This window comes from Indicator indicator, chromosome 9, assembly GCF_027791375.1.
Source record: "Indicator indicator isolate 239-I01 chromosome 9, UM_Iind_1.1, whole genome shotgun sequence".
In the NCBI taxonomy this organism is placed as follows: Eukaryota; Metazoa; Chordata; class Aves; order Piciformes; family Indicatoridae; genus Indicator; species Indicator indicator.
In genome coordinates, this window is record NC_072018.1 from 5,283,388 (window position 1) to 5,309,170 (window position 25,783).

The 25,783-nt window shown below is 40.0% G+C and overlaps 1 protein-coding gene and 1 non-coding gene across 2 annotated transcripts in view; both read right to left on the minus strand.

Annotated features, from left to right (window-relative positions):
* MACROD2 (mono-ADP ribosylhydrolase 2) overlaps positions 1–25,783 on the minus strand; it is a 939,837-nt gene that overhangs the window by 509,485 nt on the left and 404,569 nt on the right. The window lies entirely within an intron of this gene.
* LOC128969186 (U2 spliceosomal RNA) lies at positions 6,754–6,944 on the minus strand. The gene has a single exon (XR_008489152.1). It is a non-coding gene; the product is annotated as a U2 spliceosomal RNA (small nuclear RNA).

Genomic DNA, 25,783 nt, shown 5'->3' on the forward strand with positions numbered 1-25,783 from the left:
ACAAAATCACTGAATATAAGAATGGGAGGAGGGAGGGGAGTCTGGAAACATTCACATAGAGGTGTAGTGTGGGCATTATCACTGCAGTGAACTAGTAAGCAAAACAGTTCCGTTGGCATAGTGCAGCTGATTAAAGAAGATAGTTTGTACCTTTCGTGCACAAGTAGTTGATTCACATCTCTGCTATTTGAAAAACTCACATATGTCAGCACTTTAGAGCCTGGAATGGCTTGCTCGTGTTGAAACATGGACTATTTGCTGTTTCTTTCCATTGAGAATAGATTAGTTTTCAAATTCCCCCACTTAGTTACCAAAAGCATTTCCATCAGCTGGAAACACTTTTCAATCCATCCTGCCAACTTTTGACCTATGTAATTTCTTTTGGAAGGTGAAACCAGTCAGGATCAGGCATGGATAAGCAATTCTCCACTGAGAGCATGTCAAACAGACACACAGCCTTCTCCAAGTCAGAAATGCAGCAAATGTGTATTTTTTTGAGAACACACACTCACTCAGAGCTGCTCATGTGGAAGTAAATAACAAGAACCCATGTCACTGCAGCTTCTTTTGTATATGAGTGTGGGCATCACATGTGCTATTCATTTTCTGAAATAATATTGAGAGTGTTGTTTATATGCTGCCTATAGACCATCTAATTTAAAGAATGCAGCATGTTAAAGCAGTTGAAAAAGGCATTTGTTTCTGCAGCACAAAATGAAGTCTGATTACTAGACAAAATAATTGACTCACAGTTACACTATACACATTTGACTGAATATTATGACATAATAAACCATTACATGATAAGACTTAGCTCATCTCAGCCTAGAAACATTCAGTCTTATTCCTTCACTACTTGTCAGTGATCCCCCTGAAGTGCCAGCCAGCTTCAAGTTGATTTTTGACTGAGCTCTCTCCTTTGTATGTGAAATGGAAGACAAAGATCTGTCACTATGTCTGTCTGGTAGCTCCTGGCACCTGATACCATAGCAGTATCATCTTTACAGTACTGCAGAAGTGTACCTAAGTCCTTCCCCACATACATCCCATCATTGCACTTTACCATCCCTCTAAACTTTCAGTGTTTGGTTGTTTGGGGTTTTTTGTTGTTGTTCTTTTTTTTCAAATAGGTCACCGCAAGCCCAGCTCTGATGTCTCTTTAATTTCCCAGATGATCTGCTGACTTACTTGTGGTTTGCAGGAATGAAAGCTTCCTGCAGGCTGGTTGCACCCAGCAGAGAATACAGATGCCTTGTTGCAGCAGGAGGAAGAAAATCAGAGCTGAAGTCATTATCCCCTTCACCACCACCACCCTCCATCCTCTGTGTAAATTCTCTGACAGCATTCTTCCCCATACTTTCTTCTGAAGTGTCAAGTAAAATGAAAAGGTTAAACTTGAAGGTCTGTACATGGCCTTTGGGTTAGACATCCCCTTTCTTAAAAAAAAAAAAAAAAGCCCTATATTCAGCAAAATATTTTTAAAATCATAGAAACATAAAGGCTCAAGGACTAAATTTACTAGTTTAGCTGAACTACAAGCAAAGTCTAATACTGCTCCCCCAGAGAAATACATGCTCCCCGAACTCTTGGAAGCCAAACTTCAGGACCAAAATCTTGTTCCAGTATCCAGCAACACGTTGCAGGTACAAATCACTGTGCTTTGAAATGACATACTCCTTTAAATTGCTCTTCATACAAAAATATAGAGATACTAAAACTGGAACAGGTAAGTATTCTTGACTTCAATCTGGTCAAGGTTTCTCTTTGTTTTCTACATTTAGCATCTTCCTGTTCAATCCTCTTTCCCTCTTTCAAGCAGGCAGTAATAAGTAGAGACACAGTGCTGTGAAGCCTACTAACTAAAAAGCCTGCTATGAATCAGATCTGGGATCACAGGATACCACTCAATTTCCCTCACAGCAAGAGCCATAGGTAAAGCTTCACGTGACAAAAAAAAAAGTGTTACTAAATATTCTGCTTCCAGCACTACGTGCCAGCAAATGTCCACTGGATGATGGATTGCCCTGAAGACTTCCTCCGCATGCAGTCACCCATGACTAAGCAGTGGTTTGATACCTCAGGATGAAGCCTGCTGAAAGGAGCAACTTTTAGAGTAGTTTCTAAGTCTTTACAAAAATGTCAGCTTCTAGGCTTTCAGTCTTTTACAGTTAATTCAGAAGTACAGGGTCAAAACAGATGAGCCTTGGTTTTGCATTAACACTATGAATGATCAGAACAACTCATTAGTCATGATTCATCTACTTGTTTAGAAACAAGTAAATGTCAGTACTGTCAGGAAAGGGAGAAGTTTATGATTAAGCTCCAGCTATAATAATTCCTCAAAATACAAGCCTGAAGATAGCATTCACAAGCATTCATAAACATTCAACACTTGATTTTCCACCTGCCTCACTGAGCTAGCATGGCAGAGAATTCACGTAAGAGCTATTTAGAAAGGCACACCTTCACATTCAGGATTGGCATACAAAACCATTTTGCAATTAGCTGTAAAAATTTAGGTGTAAAAATAATGCAAGGGAAAATGACACAGGATGGAATAAGCACAGAAAGCAATTGTGTTTAAACACATGTAGACGTCAAGTCAACAATCATCTACATCTCAATGGAAAGCTCATGTGTAGTTCTCTGTGTTCTTAACTGACCATTTCAAACAGTGACAGCCTTAACATTTCTGCTGCATGAATGTACAAAGTAACTAAGCAATCTATATCATGATCCCACTGATGAAACTTCCAAATATGTCCTCCCTATCAGAGGAGGACCCTGAACTGAGAGTCATTTTAGGACGCTTCATTTACATTATGTTCATCTTTATTTGTCCAAGTCATAGCATGGATAATGTAATAACCCAGGTAGGGCACAGTACTCAGAGACCACCTTCCTGCCTCATCAGACAAGGCTCTCAAATGAGGAAAGAGCTGTTGTGCCAACGTAGTCTAAGTTAATAACAACAATAATAAAATACGATACCTTTGGGTGTTTTGAACCTGGAATTAAGTCATTTATTTAAAGCATCATGTAATGGCTTTAGAAACGATAAGCACTGGCACTTGATTTTTTTTGGGGGGAGTGGGGTGGGGGGGATTGTATGAGTGGATTTTGCTCATAGATGCCTAGTGGCTTGCCATGTTGTGACTGCAGAACAAGAGCAGGTACTTATCAGCCCAGCCTTAATTAATTTACTCCCAAATGAATACCTCATTTAGAAGGAAATAAATTGTAATTTTATCCTAATAGACCACTTCACACAAATGGGACAAACTGATACATTATATGATTTGTATCTATTCTCTAATCATGCAGAGACTTCCTATAAAGGAATTTAAAACAAGTTTTTAAGTACCAAGCTGCTATTGTTACATAAATATTGCACCTTCCTCTCCAGATAAAATCCTTCTGAGGGAAATAGCTAAGTTGCTTAAGGCTTGTTTTTCTTGCATCCCACATGGACATGCCTCAAACACTGTTCCATCAAATTTTAAATGACCTATGTGAAAATATCTACAAGTTCAACAACGTTCCACTGCTTGTGCTCTACTGTTTGGGTGTTTTAATTATGTTACTTCACACAGTGGAACAAAGTTTGACATTAGTACTGAATCTCATAACAACATGCATTCCCTTGAGGAGAGAGAATACAGGCCACACAAAAGTCCCCATTTCAGCTTCAAACCTTCTCAAACAATCCCAGTTGCTTTCAGAAAGTCAATGGCAGGATTATGTTCTGAGGCGTGGAAGAAGTCAGCAAGTTATATTTATATGTTAGCTCTTTTTTTTTTTTTTTTGCTTTTTATTCTGATGGAGATTTAAAAAAAAAAAAACTAACATGAGGATTAAAAAATAAAAAACTAAATGAAAAGTGAATTCAACCTTAATTCAATAGTACTGACTCCAGGACAAAAGCATGATAACACCATGCTGCAGATGTGCAGTTAACATTATGCTTGAGATGGACAATCTTTACCATTATTTTTCATCTCTTCAAAACATTTTACTCAGTAAATGTCCAATACTAGAATAGAAAGACCAGTGTATAGTGCATAAACATGGAGGAATCAGTTTACCAATAATATCCAGAGATTTGGCATATCAGATGCTTACACAGACTTTACAAGTACCAAAGATTATCCCAACGCAATAAATTCTTGGAATGATAATTGGTGCTTTTATAATGGTGAAATCAAGACACCATAGGTATTACTCACTAAAGGACACCCAGCAATCTGATCTAATTGTTAATGGACTAATGAAATTATTTGTGAAGTTGGGGCAGTGAACATTTTGCACTTGCATGACATGATTTCTACAGTAACATGGACTTATGCTTTGGATATGACAGGGATGCACATGGACACATACTGATATCAAATGCTATGAAAGCACCAGGAACGTGCAGCCACCAGCCACCTGCAAAAGTTCATACGTCTCCCACATGGAAGTTTTCTCAAGACAGCTGCAAAAATAAGAAAGAGGAAGAGTGTGATTTTTTTTTTTAAGAAGCCTGTCAAACACTTTCCACTGCTTTTGCCTAACCTTTCAATTTCTGTTTCAACGATATGCCACTGAGCTCCACGGATGAGCACGTTCTCTGTCTGCTGAAGAGTGGCCATAGCAATGAATGTGTTTTGCAAACACATCTCCATGCATCATCTCAACACTCCGCATTTTCTCTTTCATCTTTTCAGTCTACTTAGAAAGGAAAGATTTGGCTACTGCCAGCTTCTGTTCTTTTCGCCCAACGTACTCTGGAAAGGATTCCTGCATGCTAAAAATAAAATAAGCACAGCAAAATGCCAGATCTTTATGTTTCTCCAGAGGCTGTCTCTGGAGGGCAAAATGAACTAGTGCTTTTGGTTTCACCTGGACCACCTGGTTTTAGGGAACAGAACCATTCAGAGCAGAGGAAGATGGACAGGAATGAAGGCAGATAGGTTTTACTTTTGGACTAGAAAAAAGCAAGCCTGCAGTTCTACTGCTATAGACAAGTGGCCCTTGTTCTGCCCCAGGAGACACTCTTCCAGAGAACTAGCATGTACATGCTGACCTAGAGGTAGTGAAGGCACTTCCTGAATGTCAGCCTGCGTCACAGGTTTAATTAACCTGTGGGGTCATGAGCTGCCCTTACCTCACCTAAGTGAATAAAACTCACAGTATATTCATTTTCTCAGAGAGAAAAAAGAGAGAATCAATATTTATTCCAGGATAGGATCAAAATTTGTTTTGCTTCAAGTACTCGGCAGTTGAGAAAAATGAGGAGCAATCATTTTGTTCCCATGACAAACAAAAGCTTCCTTGTCAGTAGACACTAAATTGAGAATAACCTGTAAGCATCATAGCACATATAGTAATAAGATGGTATTTTACTGCAGTGGATTTCTGTCTTTAGTCCTAAACTAATTTCTGTCTTTTTGGTCCTAAACAGAAATTTAAAATAACAAAAATATTGTGTTTTCCATCAAATAGCAATATTTAAATAGTTATAATTAAAAAACATTCAATATCCTGCCCCTCCCAAACATCAGCTTTATTTAACATATCCTACATGAAATACTTCGGCCACACATAATGACAAAGAAATCATTAACTGATTCAAAATGAAGGGAACAGGAAGTTTGGAGTTTGGGGTTTTTTTAACTATTATTTTATTTTACTGCAACTAAATTGGTGGTGCACCAAGCTACCACCAAATATGTCACACCAAATTAACTTTCTTTTTACTAACCATGGCAGGTCAAACAATTAAAAAAATGAAGGTGTCTTGGTAATGAGACTTAACCCAAGGACACTAATTTACAATGACACAGGTTCCTCCCTTCTGTATTACCTCATATACTTAGCAAGAAATCCTTGAAGGGTCAAATTCTTATGTTATCTAGAAATTATTTTGATCACTCTCAGTCTGAACTCTATTCATTTTTCTTCTAACACAACTTCCAGATTTCACCTTGTCACATCCACTTGGCCTTTAGGGGCTTGATTCTGTTTCAAAAGCTGTCACGAACCACGCCTGCCCTCACCTGCTACACTACAAAGACCTCAGCACTAACTAACCAGATTTTGTTAGCCACCCATGAATTGCATCATGTATGAACAATTCTGGATTTCCAGTTTATAAAACGGCATGAACTGGTATTTAATCAGTCAAAAACGTTCAAGTGAACACCAACTCTTCATAGTTTTTGGCATATTTATGAATGTATTGTGAACACTTGTGACACCAGTGTTTCCTCAAAGATATAAATCACATCTATGGTTTCTTTTAATCAAATCTCATATGGACCACTTCACCACGTTATAGTATGCTTCCTCTCTTTTGGATTTTGTGGTTATTTCTGATTGTTATTTTACCTATTTTTTCAGAAAAACAGCATCTGTAAGAATGATCAGCAGCAGCAGTAATAGTGATGGAGGAACTTGCTCTTTAACAAGGATGAGACTGAGTGTAGGCTCTAAGTACAAAGTGCCCAGTCCGGAATTTACAATACAGGACATTAAAAAATGGTTATTAATATGGTTTGAGAAGACAGTGAAAACAACATTAAAATACAATGAGAAGTGCTATTTTATTTTACATTTAGAGGGGGTTTATTAAGGCTCAGGAAATCCTCTGAGCTGAAAATAGGTGGAGATTAAGAGAATATTAGAGAAGCATAATCCATGCTTGCTCTGCTCCTGTTCTTCCCTTTGCACTCATTTTTGGTCATTAGGGGACTTGTTGCTTTTTTTTTTTTCCCCTTTTCACACATTTCTACCAACACAGCAACAGCCAATCTCATGCATGGAGAGGATGGCGTAAGCTCCTAGTACATTTCCCAGTCCCCAAACTCATTTAATATAAAATCCTCAAGTTGAGGACATAACAGATATTAAACTGATAAAAACATATGCTACACTTCATCCTTGCCAAAAGGTCAAGAAGCAAATGCGAATCAGCAGACTCAATGGTTTCCTGGTCTGACTCAGTGAGCACACTGAGACTGAATCACTGTACAATTTTAACACCACAGTAGCAAAAATTATGTAGCTTTATCACTCAGATTTATTTCGGGAAGCTGCAGACAGACTACAGACCCCAAATAACTCACTCCAGGATTTCAATAAACTCATGCCTTTTTACACACTGTAACTGTTCCAGGACAGGAACTTGGGAAGGTTAACAATGTCAGTCATGCCCAGCCTACCCAAATATTGCAGCCTTGGTCTGATTATTTCCTCTGTGGTGAACTAAATAAAAAGAAAAAAATACCCAGCAACATTCCCTCTAACCTCCTACTGCCCCCATGCCCCAAACACTTAAGCAGCCTTCTGGTTTCTGAATCACTACAGAGTTATTTTAGAACCTTCTCCCCATGGGTTAGAAATCAACACATCTCTCCTACACATTGTAAGAAGTTGAGGGATAAATAACACACTAAGGACAGAAGTACATACCGCAGCACATTTTCCTAATGCTTGCTAGACTCATTAGAGCATCTTACACACTAATTCAAAGGCTACATCTCAGTCTTGCCAAAGCATGATTTTTAATTATTCTGTATCAAACTCCACAACAAATTAATACAGAAAATGTCCACACACAAAGAACACCATGACAGTACTGCTAAAGTTGCAAAAAAATCACCCCTGCATATGAAAACTAAAAATATCTTTTGGAGTTAGTGAGCAGTAACAAAAGGTGTCCAAGTAACTTGGAACAAGACAATGATTTCTTAAAAACTATTTTCGTTTTCATGAACTCTTTGTAAACAAGCTTGGAAACCTTTCCCTTTCCCATTATATTTTCAATCACTCATTGTAATTACTAATTATACATAATAATAGAACAAAAGTCAAAAGTAAAGGGAAATGTATTGTCACAGCAGAAATACCCAGCTAATCTACCCATGTTGGTGTTCCAAGCTGCACAAGAGAGCCAGCCAGCTATAAGGTAATTGTTTGACTCCCAATACCGAGTACTCAGTGAATTGGTATCAGCAAACCTATGGGATTTTAATGAGTTAAAATATTTTAATAGCAGAGCTTTGTTTTTTGGTTTAATCCATTTCCTAAGACTCTGAACAACACTTAAGCATGTGCTTAATTTTCTATTGAAGTCAACAGAACTTTTAGTGAATACTGGAAATCAAATGTGTGCTTAATGAGATTTACTGAACCAGAATGTGTAAACCCTGATGTGAGATGAATCAAAGGTGTACATCCGTATTTCCAAAATACTTATCTAGCAAACACATACCAGACTTCATATGTCTTTAAGGCAGGAAAATGGACATCCTCTAGAATTTGATCTAAAATACTAACTGTAGTTCACCAATACCCTTTGACATGAGACATGTTGATTTATCTCATGTTTCCTCCGAAAAGAAAAGGTAGTCTAATTAAAATGTTTTGACTGGGGGCAGCAGGGAATGGAGAGACGAACTTAGCATATATATTTTATCTCTCAGTTTCTCTGCAGAAGAAGTAATGTAATCCAATATTCTATCTCACTTCCTCAGTCATTCAGCCACGCTGTGTAATCCTCTCAGACCTGCATATGAACACCTGCATTGTACCAGACGATACTCTTTCCCAGATTAAACTAAATTACCTGCATGCCTTTCTTACTACCAAGCCTACCATTTCTTCCAAGTTCTGAGGAGTTTAGTTTAACCAACAACAACTCAAAGCCCCATACAAAACATTAAACCGTTCTTTACTATTTGCTGTGACATTTAAACGTCTTAAGTGAACGTTTAATTGAATGGTAACTAATAAATATTTTCCTTGACAGTAAATATTAAAAAAATAGACTTGACTCCAAGACAAAAATTCTTCAGATTCCACACTAACTATAAATATTCAAATGTGACTTGGCAATAATTTAATTCTTTCTCCTTTAGCTTATATGGAGGATCAAATGTCAGAGATACTTTCTTTTTTCCCCCAGAAGAACTAACAGTGTATTGGAAAAAATTCTCAGCAATTTCTCTCAACAATATACTGTCACCAATCCTTTCTCTAATACACAGTCAAAATCACCGCATTGGTTGGAGACAAAATATGGCAGATGCATCTTTTGAATAAAACAACCGTTACTTCAAAACAGCAGTCATTAGTATGGAAGGAGTTAATCTTCCCCACTCTTTTTAAGAGCAAAAAAGGGCTGGGAACAGCTGTCACTCAGGTGATAAATACAAGCTGCCAGCCTTTTAAACAGCAGGTACAGCATTCGAGCTCTGAATTAATTAGCATTCAGAAAGCCTAAACACCGCTTGATAACTCTGCAAGATAATTTTTGTCCCTTTCTGTAAATTAATACTGCCATTAAGATGAGCAAGGACACAACACAGATTGTAACTGTACCCATTAAACAAAGTTTCACAAATAACAAATTAGAGGTTCTAGTCAAGAATGTACCAAGTTCAATAAAGCATTGCTGCAAGCAACAGACAGGAATTCATCTTCACTTAGTTCACGGCATTCACATCAACACAGACAATAAGAATTCTTGAGTAAACGCGTGAAATATTTCTGCATTTAAGAACAATCTTCTCAAAAGTTCAAGTTTGTAAATGTTTAAATAGTGGCTTTGTCTCAAAAGCATTGAGGAAGAGCCCCTTTTAACACCTGCACATACACTGAACTGACAAGTTAGCAAGGCCCCAGAGATGATAGTGAGAGCATCTTGAAAAACCCAGGCCTCCAGGGCAGGCTGTTCCAGCGCTGCATCAAAGTCTACACACCATGGTGTGAACATCCCTCCTCCTATACAGATCATTCCATGTAAATGACAAGCATATTTTAAAAAGAAAAAAGATGATTGATATCAGATTTTAATGATGTTTAATAAGTGGCCATCTGTCAACAGTCAAGGAGTAGAAAAGCATCACATTATTATTTCCCAAAAGATTAGAAATATTGATGCTAATTAAAAGGCACATTACCATTATCTCAAAGCAACATCTGAACACTAATCAGACTTCCAAGTCCAGTGAAGGGGAAGAGAGGGAGACCTATGGATACCAGGGCTCCCCAGATGGGTCATTTGAGCTGATAATCTCTAAACTGGTGGCCTGACAGGGTACAGATAGGAACTTGGCAAGTAGCAGAGAGACTGGGTGGGCAAGCAATTAAACCCCGACCTGATGTATGGAAGATTATTTATTTTAAACTCTTTAGGAGGAATCTTTGGTACATACTTACAAAGAACTGCAGAAGAAGAAAACTATACTAATCATGGGATTTCACTTTTTCTCTCTCCCAATTTTTTGTTCACGGCATTTCGAAACAAAATAAAAACTGGCATTGTGGTGCCCAAACGTCTGATTAATTGCACCACACTAAACTTCAATGCACTAGGTAGTGGATAAACAGATTGATGTCACATGCGCATAAAGGACTTGCCAGGGTCGACTGAACCCCCCCCCCCCGAAAGAACAATACCCATTAATATGGTATTGTGAAGCACTTTTGACTATTTGGGCCTTTGAGGATGCCCTTCTGGGGTTCAGGGCTGCTCCAGCTCCTCAAGATGAGTGCTATGAAGGAAGAAGGTACATAAAGACACATAAAAGGAGTGATTCAGGCTGCTGCTAATCTTTGCCTGGAGATCAGCTTTCAACATTAATAGTCAGTTTATTACTTTTTAAAATGTGGTATTTATTGACATGTTCATAAATCATCTCGATCAGAACCACTTTTAAGCAAACAGACCTCTACCAACCCCCAAATCCATCCTTCATGTTTGAACAGAAACAGCCAGCAGCTCCTGATGTGCTTTTGGTCTTAGTATGTAAAAAGCCGACAAGACTCTTGGCATTTATTGCTTGCAGAGAGGCAAAGTTATAGGCCGTTGGCAAATGTTTCCCTGTCCTTGGAATACAAGAGATGTGCAAGCAAGATATGATTGATCCACCTCCCACATCATAGGAGCTATGTATACAACCTCCTGTATAGCAATATTGACTCTATAAGGCTTGCTCATCAGTTTACCAACTTTACGAGGCCAGTTGAGCAGCTGGTGTCGGATGGAAGAGACAGGTGAGCAGGGCAGAATACTCCAGTGCTGAACTTAAGTGAAGCAAAGACAAAATACAAAGTAAAAGGCATACTGGGAACAGACAGAGAAAACAGGGGGGGGAGAATCACGTTGAAAGTACGGAAGAGTGGCAAACTCAAAGTGTCACAGGCACGGCTGTGCAAAAGCACAGCTATCCTGAAAACTGAGGCCCAGAGGCATGAGTATCCATACATAATTAACACCAGTCATATTTTCCACTGCATTTTTAACATCAAACTTTTTCACCTGTAACTGCCACTATCAAATTACCATCTCCACAGTGAAAAGCCACCTCTAGGCTTCCTCTTCAGGTCAAATAACTCATTCATCACCATCAAGGGAAGAATATTTCTATTTTTACTTGACATTTTCAAACCTTCGCTTCACACAGGTATGACCTCTGATCCTGATTTTCCTTCCAACATTCCTCTTCCTGTACTATCCCCGTCCTCAATTATCTCTTCCTTAAGAAATATTAAAAAACATAAGAAAGATGTCCCTGGTTTTGATTACCCTATTCCAATCTAACTCCTTGATCTTCAGCACAAACACTTCAATCATTCTGGCATTTTCATTGACTCAAATTAAATGCAGAGCCAGTAATTATCTTGCAATCCCCTTGCCCTTTCATACACAGGTCGTCCAAGTTACACAATGACAAAGTATTACCTCCCAGATCCTTAAATGGTTCAGATACTTCAGATACACTTTGGATATGAATCTGACATGAGGGGACTCTTGAGCAAATCTTGTGAGGCTTACACCGTGACAATTATTAGCAATTACAGTGTTTTTTTAATGTTGAGCTCCAATGCTCAAACACGATGCGAGCAACATAACCATGCAATTGGTACACTGATTAACAGGTTCCTCCGAGTGATCAGGTGCACTAGGTACACAATCCCTTCTATTTTGCAGTAATCTAAACATAAATTCAGGGGAGCTGATATCGAAGGGGAAATTCACAGTACTGTGCAGGTAAATTTGAGACATGAGGTTGAGACAGACATAAATAAAATACCATCAGCATCACTTATGTTATTTACTTCCATATTCACTACATTTGCTTTAAACTGTCACCAATTTCTTTATTCTTTGTGCTTCACAGATCTGCCTTCTGACTGTGCAACTGTTGTACATTGTATAGCTGTCAGAGCAGAAGTGGAATGCATTAAAAGCTGGATAATTGTAAGCTGGGGCATATGGCACTAAGGAGAATGTAGGAGTTAGTGGGAAGAAGGGGTTTTTGTTTTGATTTTTTTCAAGACTCCGGATATGACTACAGCTTTTTCCGGTGGACAAATAAAATATCCCTTGTTACATTGTTTCTCCACAATTTGCAAAGATTTTTGGCTTTTTTTTTTTAATTTATTTGGTAAGTTGGAAAAGAAGAGAGTAAGTTTAACATTAATTCTAATTTACATGAAAAATAATAAACCTTCCTTCTGGATCTCTTCTTATGTCCCAAGAAAATATGTTCCCAATTGAGGTTTTTGAAAATTGAGGTTTTTGAAAACAACAAAAAAAAAGCACAGCACAGAAATGAGCTGGCTGCTGTGTAAACATGTCAGACTTCATAGCTCACATGCACTGAAATGACCAGCACAGTTTGCTCTTCTCAAAGGTATTGCTTCAAGCTGATTGCTGACTTAAGAGAAGAGCACAACTCCAGTCACAGTGAGTTTCTGAGCACTTTCTCTGCAGCTGCAGGGTATAGAGGGTTTTCTGTCTGTTTTGCCTTTTTTCCCCTTTCTTCATATGAAACCTCAGATTCTGAAGTACAGTTTGGCAGCACCAGGCTGAACTCACTGCCAGTTTCCTAGGGTACAAATCACTAATAACACAAAGCCCTGACTATCTTCTTGCCCAATAAATAATCAGAATTTTGCACCACGATCTTCCTTTTAAAATATGGCTTCTTGTTTTTATCTCTTGGAGGCAGCTAATCCTTTCTGCCAACAGGGTTTCATCTGTAACAAGCTTGCCTATGACATTAGGACCCAACACATCTCTTAACAAATCCCCCTGCACAGCATGATTCACAAGAGCGTGCAGGTTGCAAAAAGGGCCATGGAGACGGAGCCTCTCCTTTCTAATAGGATCAGAAAGGCTGTGCTTGCACATGGTTTCCAAGGCTCATCGAATGAGAGGTTAGGAGACAGCACATGGTCAGGGAAGCCCAGCCTTACCTATGGCATTGCCAGCACATGAGCAGAACAGAACATCCCTGATATTTGTGCTCTTGAAAGCCTTCTCTGTCGGGCTGAATTACTGGTGGTGTGTTTATTGCTGTCATGCTGGAAAGCTGACCCAGGCAGTGTTTGCTACACACTCAGCAATTTTAAATGTTTTTGGGGTTTTCGTGTTTGTTTTTTTGTTTTGTTTTGTTTTTTTTTTTTACTAGGTTTCAGGGCTAGCACTGTACAGCTGGCTCTCTAGGACTTACCCTTCCTTTTCTCCTACCCAGTTCTGTTCCTGCTTCAATTTTGCATGTGTTCACTTTGCCCAGCATTTCAAAAGAAAACACATGAGGCAGTAGAAGCTAGACAAATGGTTTTGTCAGGATTGAAGTATCAAAGGCTTCCCTTGGTTTTGCAGAAGGAATAAAGGGAATAAAGGGAATAAACTCAGTGAGAGCTATTTGCTCTCCCCGCTTATTAGTTTCTTTTTAAAACCTGCCTGCCCCTCTATCCACAGCAGCCCTCATTTAACATGCAGGAAGGAAGGTGGCAGACACCAGCACACTTTCCCAATTCCTGCAGCACCCTCACCCTGCTCTCTTGCAAGTTGCTATTACATTGGGTGGCTGCTTTCTTCCACTTTCTCAGGGAAATGGCTCCATTTTCATCTCATTGACTGGGAAACGGAAAGTGAGCCTAAATTCACTATAGTGACACTTGACACCTAGAGGGGTCGTTTCTTTCTCTTATCTGGGATTTATATCAATTCCAATGAGCTCTCTGGGCTTTTCTGCAATCTTCTGTCAAGCCAAGAGTTTCATTTCATGCAGTGACCAAAAGTGCTGCAACAGTTGCTTTTGATGAGTGCCAAACTCTTAATAACTGAGATTACAATGGCCATGTAATCAAAACTTGCAGGTACTCTATTTTTACCTTGTCTTCTGTCTCATAAAAAGAGAATGCCTATGTCTGTGTACTTTGAAAAGGAGATGTTTATATATTCTGTTCTCGGGTGAGTCAGATGGTGCGGCATAACGACACAGCTAAGCACAGTCACGTGTTCACTCACATAAGGTAATAATTTTTAATCCTTTCACTGTTAGCATCTTACAACACCACTGCAAACACAAATTAGAAAAATTATTCATCTGTAGTAACTTCCAAAATATTATATTTCTTACACTATGTTCTATATAGTTCTTTAATGTTCTAATGAGTTGAGACGCCCAAAGTATACTCTATCAAATTTCACCTTGGGCTTCCTACTGAAATGCTGGTGTTGCAAAACCTCCAAAGGACATTTACACTTCAGCAAATACTGTTGCAGGCACGTTAGAAAAATTCATACACACGAGTCTCTTAATATTGTTTCTTACGTACAAAAATCCCACATGAAGCAGAGGCATTCATTAACAATGCGCATTAATGGGCACAAATTTCTTGACATGGACTCTCTAAGCCTTTGAATGCATGCAAGATAAATGCTTTGCTTTTGTGTAATAAGAAATGACAAAATTTTGGGTTTGATGAAACACTTGTATCTAATTTTCATTAGTGTATCACTGCTTGTACCAAGCGCAGATGGGAAGAAGTATGAATTTATTTATGCTCCCTTTAATATGGTCATAGCAATACAAATTTAGATTTATTGTATTATTGCTAACTAAACTTGAGATTCATTCATCTGGGGAAAAACAGCAAGGAGCACCCAGATTCCTGAATGGATGTTACTTGTTTTGAGTAAAAGGAATTATGCCACAGGCAGTCTACACACCTTGTAATTAGGTGAGATCTTGAGGACTTAAAAAAATGAAGAAAAAGGCAAAAAGGGGACACCTGAATGGATTTTTCCATCTGCACTCAGAATGGCTGGTCAATCAGCTATCTGCTACACAACCCAAAGAAAAAAAAGAAGTTCAACAACATTATTGACTGATAGTTCAAAACCGGCACACCAGTAGCAAACCCACACAACTCTTTCTCTTGTTCAAGCAGAGAAGCCACCTAATAAATTGGGTTTGCATGCTCAACCTGTCCCCACAGGGGAGGTGCTCCAGCCCTCTGATCATCTGCGTGGCCCTCTTCTGGACACGCTCCAGCAGCCCCATGCCTCTGTTGTGCTGGTGGCACAACAGCGTGGCCAGTCAGACTGAATCCTCAAAATCCATCATGGAAAGTGGCTCAAATACCGGCTGAAACACGCTATGAGAGCTTACTTGTGAGTGAGTTGGGGAAAAGTGGTGTGCTAAAACCAGGAAGAAATGAAAGCCACTCACTAAACCACATAAATAACTTTCTTGGTCTACTCTAATTGCATGTTAACATTTTTATGTAGCTTTCTTTAATGCAGATTCTTTCAGAATAAAGAAACAATGTTGAACTTTGCTAAAAATGGTCTCAATTTGTTAAACAGGCTATGAACTACAAAGAGCACACACAAAGCCGTTCTTCCTCTTAGTCACATAAAAACACATTATCAAGTTGCAGGTGATAAATAGTCAAGAATAACAAATTCTGGTCTCCTACACCATCAGTGAATGAGTTCTGTAAACAATCCCTTTCCCATATATTTGTAGCACACTGTACAAGAATTTTAACATGTGTCACACATGACAGTTGTCCTAATACCTTTAATTAAAACACTACCAGGAAGTTATAATAAAAAAGGATTAGGATTACTTTTAAGAAATACATTAAAACCTCAAGCTCCTGTTATTTTACATTCTGGTAAGAAGGAAATGAACAATGAAGCCACATTTTGGGATTTAAGATAATTGTAAGATTTTAAGTTGAAGGGCAGGAAGAGGCTTCATTTTTAAATTTGCTTTTAAGAGATACAAGCCCTACCTTCCCTTATTATTACAAATACTCTCATTTAAAATTTTGCCCTTTTAAACTCCCAACATTTGTTCACAAGCTGCATCTTCCCTCCACCCCAATATAAATGACAAACATGAGCTCCCACTGAATGAAAGGCAGCTAGTTAATAACTGGTTTTATTGTCATTTCTAGCTGTCTCAGAACATCCTCTGGATTTTGCCCTGAATACAAAATTCTTTATATCATCCTAGCTTTCATGGTACTCAGCATGCTGAGCAGCCTCTCTGCTATTTGCAAATTCTCCCACTCCCATATGACAAAGGCATTTTGTCCTTTCCTGGATAAAAGCTGGGAGATGGGGGCACAGCAAGAACATGGTCTGTTGACTCTAAGATCTTTGCATGCCCATGTGAAAAGCTGGCAGGTCCACCTGCTAGGAATACTCAGTACTTTTTAGCATTTTAAGGGGTTCTGATTTCAGTGGCAGCTCTAAGAACTGTAGTTGCTCAGGCCTTTGTCTCTTCAGTCCAGGAAGGGGCACATCAGCAGGTCCTGCCTGCTGGATGCAATGTCCCGAGCTCCAAAGAGACAATGATGGTGGCCTTGCAACAAGACAACTAATTGTCTTTTCTCCTTCCAAGACTCCAACCTCCTGATTTCAGCAGCAGACCAAGGCAGGAAGCTCCTTTACAATGCAAACCTGATTCCTAGAACTGTATCGTCTTCTGGAATAGGGGTTTGTGACAATATTGTTAAATCTGAATGAGGCTTACTCCATACCAAGGAGAAGACTTAAGCAGATGTGTACAAGTGATTGTAACACTGACCATCTTCTAATAAACAGTTACTCCATGCCATTTCTGGGATTTGGAGAAATGTGGAAAAAAAATAAAAATTGCTTTGTTTGGATTTTTTTTTTTAATGTAAAATGGAAAGCCAAACTGGTGTCCCGTTACAGAACAGCATATTGATATGCTGATGCTTACAGACATCATCAGTTCCAAAGATCCACTTATGAAAAATCTGGTACCTAAGCAATTGAAATAAAAGACAGAGGTAGCAGATTATCTTCTGTGATAACAGGATGATAACATACGTATCTGCCACTGTGTTTCATAAAGTCTTTGCTAACAGCAGAGTCCTGAGTTCAATTCTAGATTCTCAATACAGACGCTGCACTTATTACAAATCTGTCCCACCCAGCTCTATTTCTCTTGCAGAACACAGCTCTAAAACATTAACACCTCTGCTGAGCATGGGACAACAGGGGGTTTCAGTGCCTTACTGTGACTTTGAACAACCAAAGCAGATGTTTTACAAGAAAAAACAAAAACTTTGCCCCTTAAGAATTTTCAAACCCTTGCTCAAAGCATGAGCTCTGCTTCCTAATTGAAAAACAAAACAATTTTTTAAACTGTTTTTATTTTAATATAGATAAAACAGCACTTTACTGTACTCTTGGTCCCATAAATACTTCAACTGTTTTCAAATGGACTTTTCATGAGAAAAAATAAAAATAAAACCCAAACAACTCATGCCAGGGCACACAATGGGTATAAAAATGTCTCAGTTCAAACAAGTGGAACATAAAAAACTTATGAGCAGCTGACAAGAAGAATTAAAAATTAAAAGACATAAACAATGCAAAGTAAAAATGCTATCTGCTGTATCCACAATTATTTATATTACTGGAATGCTTGAAGACCCCAGCTGGTGCTCAGCTCCCCAGTAGGAACTGTGGGACAACAAAGTCCCTGTCCTGAAAGGATTTAAAGAATATTGGCCTTGAAATCATACCCTGATAACACTGCAATGCAACTCTAATTAGAGCTGGAGTGTAACTGTGCCACATGAAGAAGTATGTCCCACTTACAAACACATAACCTGATTTAAGATTTAACAGACTGGAATAAATTTGGGATCTAACTACAGTATGATGTTAGACAGAATATAAATCCATTGCTTCTGCCAATACATTTTGCCCAATCACTCTGCTAGGTCCTATCGACCTGAAAAAAGTATGCATATGTGTGCAAATCTGAGTGCGTTGCACATGCACCCTTTGCGAACGAAGACCGATGCAGGATTGATGGCTACCAACAGCATTTCTAATGGCCTTTTTAATTGGCACTATGATGATTAATTGGGGCCTTCACAGAACTCCAGGAGTTCTCATTACCAAACAGCATGGTGTACTGGCACGCTGTGTGGGTGACCGTTATTACTAAATAGTCACCACATCATGAGAAACAGATAAGATAAATTTTATACAAGTCTACGAACCCCAGAAATTGAGGCCCACTACTGAGACAGCGAGAAAATTCTGGTTTCTTCTTAATATATTATTTCAGCAGTACCCATCTGCTTGAAGGAAACAGAAAAGGCCTTGCAAAAGACACAGAAACAGGCTGCACAGGTAATGAGGTTTAAATACTCCCATGCAGTATTTCTTGCCCTTGCAGAAGTTTGCATTTGCAGGAGTTTACAGGGCAGGAGTTAGCTAGGCCAGGCCTGGTTATTAATGTGAGTAACTGCTGGGAGAGGAGCAGATATCTGCAGGAATGGCCATGAGCTCATACACCTCAAGTACGCGTAGCTGCTGCATTTCATCAAGAGACATGCCTGAAGAGGCTCTTTTTTGCAAAAGACTCAACTTGCAGTGGTTGGTTAACCTGCCATTGGCAGCTTGACAACTCTTCCCAGAGAGACATCTGGGGACCAGGAGTGTGAGGCTAGGCATGAGGCAGCAATGTGGAGATGACCTTGGAGGGCTTCAGCTTTTGCCTTTTGCATATAGAAAGGTCTCACTTGGCTGTCTTCATTTCTCCACCTGCCATTTCTCAGCACAGCATGACAAGATCACACAACACTCAGCTCCTTGCTCACCAGAGCCCTTCCCAGTTTGTGTCAGATTACAGGACTGGCCACACTGGTTTCCCATAGAATTGTTTTGGTTGGACAAGCCCATTAAGATCATCAAGTCCAACCATTATCTAACTCTACCAAGTCTGGTGCTAAACCATATCCCTCAGCACCACACCTCTTCACCTTTTAAATATCTCCAGGGCTGGGGATCCAATCAACTCCCTGGCGAGCCTATTCTGGTGTTTGACAACCCTTTCAGACAAGAAATTCTTTCTAACATCCAACTTAAACCTCCCCTAGGGCAACTTGAGGCCATTACCTCTTCTCCTATCACTTGTGCTAGGGGGAAGATACCTAATGACCGCCACCTTGCTACAACCTCCCTTCAGGTTGTAGAGAGTGAGAAGACTTCCCCTCAGCCTCCTTTTCTCCAGACTAAACCACCCCAGTTCCCTTAGCTGCTCCTCACCAGACCTGTTCTACAGGCCCTTCACCAGCCTTGTTGCTATTCTCTGGACCCGCTCCAGCACCTCAATGTCTTTTTTGCCGTGAAGGGCCCAAAACTAAACCCAGAACTCAAGGTGTGACCACGTTAGTGCTGAGTACAGGGGGACAATCACTGCCCTGATCCTGCTGGCCACACTGATAAAGGCCAGAAAGCTGCTGACCTTCTTGGCCACCTGAGCACGTGGCTGGCTCATGTTCAGCCAGCTGTCAAACAGCATGCCCAGGTCTTTCTCTGCTGGGCAGGAGGAGTATGTGTTGTCTCAAGGACTTGCAGAGCTGCTACCTCCTGGCCCCTGCATCACTGTAGCAAGGCTGCTTCTTGCTCGTGACAGCAACTATAAGCAAGCTGAATCCATTTTGCTTTGTTCCTGAATGACTAGCCCTGTGGTGACAGTATGCTCAGAGCATCTCTATCAGTGGAAGCCGTTGGGCTTAGGCATACTCACAAACTCAGCTGGCATGGCCATGTCTGAGCCCATGAATGTCTCCAATACATTATCAAGGAACATTTTAGCCATTTAAAGATATTCTGTAAACAATCTTGGATAACATTAACACCAACTTAAATTTTGTGAATGATTTAGGATTTTGTAGTGTGCTGACAAGGCCTCAGATTCTCATTAGAATTATGTAAAATCTTCTTACAAAAATCTGCTGTCAGCTCCAATCCATTAAAAATAATAAAGGTATGCTCAAAATTAGGGACTAAAGCAAATTTTGTTTAGACAGAACAGATTCAATTTACTACGCTGTTAATCTGATAGCACCAATATATTTCTTGCTTTGCCTGGACAACAGAATCTAATATGATATTTGATACCATTTATACCTCATTGTGACACTACTGCTGGAATAAACTACCTTTGAAAGATTTCAGAGTTTGGTGTTCTTGAGGATTTTATGAACCAGTTTTAAATGCATTTGGCTCATTATGAATTAGCTTAAGTTGTACTTCCCTGGAAAACAAACTACTGTAAATCAATCTTATTTTAAATACACGTGAACAGATTAAAATTGCATCCTATGCCATTGCTAACATGCATTAGCTTCCACCCCCAAAGCAGATTTCACTACAGAGCTGAAGCTATCATGTAGAAACAGATATTAAAGTGTCATGAAAAGCAACTATCTTATTGAAAGAAATTAACTTTTTTACAGCATCAAAACGTTTAGATGGGTTAAACAACAGACACCTTTTCAGCATTTTTAGGTGGTGTGAATAGTCACCTCTATCACTCACCAATCATAAGAAATCGCCATGTTTCTGGAAATGGATGTCAATCTCCTTGGAACACATGCCCTTTCACTCATGATATACGGCAAGCTTGACTACTAAAATCTCATGGTCAAAAAAGAAAAATAAAATGAAAAAAAATGGGAAGAGCTGACACATGACACATTCACAAGAATAACTGAGCTTGTGTATCACAAATCCCAGCCTTTTCCCCAGGATCCCTGCTAATACAGAAAGAAAAAAAAATACCACTAATCTCCAACAAAATATGTCTCTATTTCAAAGTGATCTAGATTTTTTAAATTATTTTGTAATTTGAACATTATTGTATTTTGCCATTCCAAAGAAATGCACACTAAGTGTTGTTCAAACACACCTTTATTTCAAGTTTAGAACAATATTGCAAAACAAATGAACTCAATGTATTCTCTTCCCTGGCCCCAGCAGACAGAAAATTGTATTTTCAAAATCCATTGACATGAGTCAAATTGCCTTCTTTCTACAATTGTTATAGTTTCAGACATACCTGACAGATAATTTTTGCTACCCTCTTCTTAACTCTCAAATCATTAGCGGCATTTCAGTGTACAGGTGGAGAGCGCTAAATTAAAGAGTAGATTTCAGTTTTTAAGTCCCAGGGCAGAAAACATAGAGCACGTCACAGAGAAAATGTATTTTACTTCCAAGTCGGATTGCCTGTGCTCTCATTACATTACCTCTGTGTCTCTTCTGCTTCTGTGAGAAGCAAGGGTATATTAAGCTCTGAAGGGAGCTCATTCTTCTATTCTATAAGCTAAAGAAAGACATTTCTGGAGTGATGAGATCTGCTTGAGTTGTATGGAGAAGATACTTGGAAAATGCCTCATGGGATTCCAGCCTTACAAACCCACACATAATAGCACTGAACTGGGGGTGTGGCACACCAGATATTTATAACTGCTGGTGGACAAAGCTTTTACTGCCTTTAGAAACACCAAGATGAAAGACAAAAACAACTCTACATTTGGGAGGAGGGAAGGTGAATTCACACAATGGGGTTTTTTATATCTATTACCAAGATGAGCTTCTATTGCTCATTCATTGGGATAGGAGGATAATTTTGTGGTGTGTCAGCAGACCAACTGAAGGACTTAACTGCAGTAAGGAGGATGGTTGGTTCATGCACACCTTGACAAAAGTCTGGTTATTGCAGCTCTGGGCTGTTTTGAAATTCTGAGCATTCTGTCAGCTGAAGAAATCACAAGTGAAATCTGGTAGAAGAGGAGAAAGGAAAAGCAGCGCACAGAGATGGGGAGAAAGGGAGGGTTCATTAAACACAGCAGCAGAGTAACAACAAAAAGACATGCAAGAAGACCACTAGTGTATGATTGGTGCCAGTAATGAGAGGTATCTAAAGATACTTTGCTCAGAAAGCAAGAGTGCAACAGAAAAATTAAAGCAAAGATATCTTCATCCACAGTTCCTAAAAAACACAGACTTTGGTTCCAAGAAAATGGGGATTATGAAAAAAAAAAGAAAAGAAAGAAATAATAAAAACCTCCTCACACTAAAAAACATCCAACGTACCAAACTGATCAACCTGCTTCCTACCCCATCTCTCTTTCCTTTATCCAACCAGCAGCTCTAGAATGAAAGAAAAATAAATCAGTTCAGGTACATGAAGCAGGGACAGAGGAAGAAGCTTTGAACATGGTGAAAATCAGGGATAAGACTGCACAGAAAGCAAAAGACAGGTGCACCGTCAGAGTGGAAAATATAACTAAGCACAACAAAACTATTAACAGAAACCTTGTTGCTAGCTTAGTCATGAAGGACATCCTCTCCTAGGGCCTAAGCTAGCAAAGGAAAACTGTTGAATCGCCTTTCCTCAATACACGCCTTCATCAGTGTCTTTTGGATCTGGACGTAAATCACTCATTCTGTAATGGCTGAACATACACTGCATCATTTCTTTGTGGCCTGATAGAAGAATAGGTTGTGAAAGAAGGTTGCCTGAAATACTTCAAATTAGTTTCAAAAAATCCACTCAATACACCCTGCGTTTCAAAATACTGCCTTTTTATGCAGCACTTTCCAGTCTAACTCCTCTGAAGAACTAAATTCAATTTAAGAGGGAAAAAAGGTACAATTTTCTATAACTGGAAAAGGCAAATCAATACTTCATAAGTATGGTATTCGCTAAGATAATTAATTTTCCACAATATGCTCAGATCTCAGCAGCGAAAACAGTATAAAACCAAATTAATGACTAAATAGTCTACATACTCAGAGCAAGAAAACACTCTTTCATTCTTGTTAAATAGATTAAATGGAAAATGGTTTCTATGGCTGTCAAACTGCAGCCTGTCTGAACACCTCGAATTCTGAACCCTATGGATAGTACCATAATTGTCTTTTCTTAAGGGTTTGTTAGAAGATTCATATTGTATCAAAAACCTTTTTGAAGGGAAAGGCAACCTTTAAAGGTCTCATTCATTTGGACCGTACCTCATTTCCATTATTCCCAAAGCTCCTGTAGATTTTATCCCTCTCGTTCTTTGCAAGGTCATGCTCTTCTGTCATTTCACTCCCTACATCCCAAGCTTCAAGATCAGCAAACACAGCCTTAAATGCACTTTACCCTCACACTAAGAAAAAAAAAATCCTTCAGAAAAGGCGATTTTGACATTGGCTGCCAGCAGTTTGACTCCATGCCGCTTCGCAGGGAGATTAAGAATAATACTTCACTTTATAATGCTCACCTCGAGATTGCGTCAGTAATGAAACACTCCAAGCAGGGATCAGTTAGAGCAGCAAATGGCTTTAACATTTCCAGGGAGCAAAGGAATTGAAACATACCACATTCCACATTTTCAGTACAAAGAGGGGACTAAAAGACACAGAAACGAAAAGAAAAAAAAAGAAAAGGGAAAGGGAGAGGGAGAGGGAGAGGGAGAGGGAGAGGGAGAGGGAGAGGGAGAGGGAGAGGGAGAGGGAGAGGGGAGAGGGAGAGGGAGAGGGAGAAGGAAAGGAAAGGAAAGGAAAGGACACGGTCCAGTGCACTTACGGTCCGGTCCCGGCACTGCACAGGCCCGGCCAGCCCTGTCACCTTAAGGCCCGTCCCTGCCCCGGCCCTTCCCTTGCCCTTCCCTTCCCTGCCCTGCCCTTCCCCCCGTCCCTTCCCATTCCCTTCCCTTCCCTTCCCTTCCCTTCCCTTCCCTCCCTGCCCTTCCCCGTCCCTTCCCTGTCCCTTCCCTTCCCGTCCCTTCCCTTCCCTTCCCTTCCCTTCCCCTTCCCCCCTTCCCCTTCCCCTCTCCCCTTCCCCTTCCCCTTCCCCTTTCCCCTTCCCTTTCCCCTTCCCTTTCCCCTCCCTTTTCCCCTTCCCCTTTTCCCCTTCCCTTTTCCGTTTCCCTCTCTTCCCCTCTCCTCTCCTTCTCCTTCGCCTTCTCCTTCTCCTTCTCCTTCTCCTTCTCCCTTCTCCTTCTCCTTCGCCTTCCCCGTCCCTTCCCCTTCCCCTTCCCCTTCCCCTTCCCCTTCCCCTTCCCCTTCCCCCTTCCCTCCCCTTCCCCTTCCCCCCTTCCCCTTCCCCTTTCCCCTTTCCCTTTCCCCTTTCCCCCTTTCCCTTTCCCTTTCCCCCCTTCCCCTTCCCCTTCCCCCTTCCCCTTCCCCTTCCCCCCTTCCCCTTCCCCTTCCCCTTCCCCGTCCCCCCCTTCCCCTTCCCCTTCCCCCCTTCCCCTTCCCCTTCCCCTTCCCCTTCCCCTTCCCCTTCCCCTTCCCCTTCCTCCCCTTCAAAATCATAAACCATTATTCCATACAATCCCTCTATCCATATACATTCATCCGACGCATCATATCAGTAAACCCACACAGTGTAAATAACACCCACCCCGACCTTCATACCCATGCACCACAATCTCACCCCCACCACATAATCCTAGAAGTATTTCAAGTTCTTGAAAAACCTAAACCTAAAATCTTTCATAAAAGCAAACACATGACTAAAAAGCCTTCCTGAAGGAAAGCATCATGCTGCAATGGCTTCTTCAAGACTGGTTGTAAATGTATAGCCAAATTGCTAACACCACACACAGATCTAGACAGGAAGTCAAAAATAGAGGGACCAAATGAACAAGGAAGAGCAATAAAATAAAATCCAGCCATAAAATCTGCCCCCCTTTGAGTGGGATTTCACAGAATCTCAGCAATAAAAGCAGATCTGTGGGTGTTCATGCTAAACACAAGAGCGTACATGGACATATCTCACTGCGTGGTATACAAGTTATTTCACTGGAGATTTCACCTCTTCTGATATCTTATCCCTACAGACCAAGAACCTGATCGAATTCTGGTAATTTCTGACAAGGTGCTTATATACAGGGATGCATGGATGGAATCCAATGCTAGCCTTGCACCATGAGAAAGCAGGGTCGAAATTGTTATCTACGTCTCTTTGAGGTCAGATTCTCTGTCATGGACAGAGGACTTTTCCCTCTGAGTCAAAGCAGAAACAGTGACTTGATTCTCAGCTTTTCAAAATTCCTATCTGCACGTTTATCCTTAAGGTTGACGAGTCAAAGATCGTTCCTTCTACCTTTAAGTCTCCTCCACACACCTGCAGCTAGTCTGCAGCTAGACAGGGAGAGGATAGCTGGCTGGCTGGAAAGCATGAAACCTGACTAACTCTTGGAAGAATAGCCAGTTTACAGACACGTATTTGTGTTTGTGCACATGACATTTAATCTGAGTCACTGAGACAAATGAACTGCAAAAACTTCACATCCACAATTATACCCCAAACATTCACTTTTCAGATCATGAATATGTTCCTGAAAGAAAAAGGCTTAGAACTCTGCTTTCTGATGCAGTGAATTGTTACTAAGTTAAAATGGGGCTGCAAGGATCACAGTCTGGGTGTGTGAAATGGTGGCTCAGTCAGATGAGGCCTAAGAAGATCATAACAAGTTGCTGGTGACACCAGCTAATGAAGTCACTCCTCCAGCTCCAGTGCTTTGGAACTGTCAGTCTTGTACTCAGTCCTTGCTGAATATGTATCTGTTTTGGTTTAAACTTTAAAGCTTCCGTATGTATTTTAAACCTACCTAAGCAGAAAACTGTATTATTAAGGGTTTTTTATGTAAC